Source organism: Alosa pseudoharengus, unplaced genomic scaffold, assembly GCF_046254945.1.
Source record: "Alosa pseudoharengus isolate Yale_2024_CS ecotype anadromous, Long Island Sound unplaced genomic scaffold, YU_APseudo_1.1 YU_APseudo_1.1_scf_19, whole genome shotgun sequence".
NCBI classification, from domain to species: domain Eukaryota; kingdom Metazoa; phylum Chordata; class Actinopteri; order Clupeiformes; family Clupeidae; genus Alosa; species Alosa pseudoharengus.
This window is the reverse complement of record NW_027468657.1, coordinates 17653189-17655688: the sequence shown is the minus strand read 5'-3', so window position 1 is coordinate 17655688 and position 2500 is coordinate 17653189.

The window sequence follows — 2500 nt, the reverse complement described above, 5'->3', positions numbered from 1 at the left end:
TTACTCTATTGCTCTAGTGCTCCTCTGAGCAAATAAACACACACACACACACAGCACACTCAAATAGCAGTGTTAGTGGTACAGCATGTGTAATGGGTGATGGAAGCTGTCGAGCACAGTTGAGAAAACAGTCACACACACAGGCCTCGTCCTCAGCCTTATTCTACAGTGTATTTTCCAGGCTCGTAGGCTATCAGGCCACCCAGATGGAGATGGACACCTTATCTATCTCTCTATCAGCCTCATTCCTCTCTCCACACCTCCCTTAATGCCTCCTCTCCTCCCTCTCTCCACACCTCCCTTAATGCCCCCTCTCTTCCTGCTCTTTCTCCACCCCTCACTCAATGCCTCCTCTCCTCCCTCTTTCCACCCCTCCCTTAATGCCCCCTCTCTTCCTGCTCTCTCTCCACCCCTCCCTTAATGCCTCCTCTCCTCCCTCTTTCCACCCCTCCCTTAATGCCTCCTCTCCTCCCTCTTTCCACCCCTCCCTTAATGCCCCCTCTCTTCCTGCTCTCTTTCCACCCCTCCCTTAATGTCTCCTTTCTTCCCTCTCTCCCTCATTCATCTCCATTGCTCTGGCTTGTCTCTTGTGCCTCCTCCTATTCCTGTTCTCTTAACACCTCATCTCTCTTCTTTTTATTTTCTTTTTCTTCTTTTGTTTTCTCCTCTTTTGCTCCCTGAAGACCATGTCTTTCTCTCTCTCTCTCTCTCTCTCTCTCTCTCTCTCTCTCTCTCTCTCTCTCTCTCAGCTCTCCTGCTGGTCGCTGGTCTCCCCTCTGACTAGTCACTCCTGACGATCCCATGTGTCTGGCACAAGGGGCTTCCTGCTCTTCCAGCTGCTTCAGAGCAACGGGCGGCCAACCTTTAGCCGCAGTGCATTGTGGGAAAGCCCTCATTAGGGAGATGAATGTGTCCACTAGTGGCCAGTTCAGTCAGCCAGCTCCTAGACAGGCAGCTTATCTCTATCACTTCACAAACTCACCCTCTCCAGGGTCTGCGGGAGTCATTACACACAGCGGACACCAGGGGGCAGTATGATCCAGGGTGTGTGTGTGTGCTTGTGTGTTTTTGTATGTGTGTATCCATGTGTATTACAGTGTGTATGCGTGTATTGTGTGTGTGTGAATGAGTGTGTGTGTGTGTTGTTTCCTGATGCATGTGTGTTCACTGAAGCACTCTAAATGCAACAGACTGCTCCAGATGCTGGTCCTGTTCTCATCCCTCTGCTCCGAATGGACAAACACCCTCATATCTGTGCACACAAGTGGACAACTGCTGCAGCTCTTATGTATGTGTGTGTGTGTGTGTGTGTGTGTGTGTTGAGTATCTATCAGTATTTTTAACAGTATTTTTAGTGTGTAAGTCTATTTGAGCATTTGTGTATGTGTGTGTGTCTGTGTGTGTCTCTCTGGATTTCTTAGTAAAGATTCACTGCACACCTCCTGCACCAATAGAACTGCAATGCACAGATCTAAGGTGTGTGTGTTAGCGAGGCAGAGAGACAGCTGGAAAGTATACGGGAGTATATGGGATATGGGTGTGTGAGAGCTCCTGCTCCTGTGAGGTGTGTGTGTGTGTGTGTGTTAGCGAGAGAGTTCTAAGGAGCATATGGGTGTGTGAGAGCTCCTGCTCCTGTCAGGTGTGTGTGGTTATGAGAGGCGAAAGGGAGAGACAAGAGAAATAAAGAAAATAAAAAGCTCTCCTGGGGCAGCTTCTGTGGGAATGAATATCTAAGCTGAAGGCTGCACTCTGGATCTGAAGGCAAATACTGGTGTGATACTACAAGCACCCTAGCAATGACCCTTCACCCTAGCAATGACCCTTCACCTCTCACACGTGGGGTCACACCAAACATAATTTTGATACAACAGATGAGTAAAGACCTAGTCAGGCATGGTTTGAAAAACCAGGAGCAGAGTTGTATTTACAATGATGCACATCAATGGGGAAAAGCCTTGGCTTCACATAAAGATCCACCAGCTGCTCTAACTAAGTAGGTGTATAGTCAGGGTTTTAGTATCCTTCCAAGTTAATGGCATTCGTCATCCCATTTCATATGGATCGCACTGAATCACACCCTGACCCATGCCAAGCTGGTAATCCAGAGCAGATAACTACTGACACAGGAGATGCACCCATGCTAAACAGTGGCATGCTACAGACACATCATATTTATTATATTGTATCTATAAAATATAGTCACACCATAAGGGTACATGAATTGTCATGAATTCATGCATCAATTAATTCACGATTTATGCATTACTTCATTCCTTTGTATCTTATGAATTATCAGACATGGACATGAGTTCATAGTCTCTCTTTCATGACCTCATGCATGAACAACACATCAACTAAAGTATTAGGTATGGTGGGTACATCATTAGGATTTATGATTTCATAAGCATGATCATCATGATTCCATGAATTTAAGGTTAATTGCTCATTATGTCTGTGGCCCTTCAACTAAAGTGGTGAACATGTGCTTAGAGAACTAAAC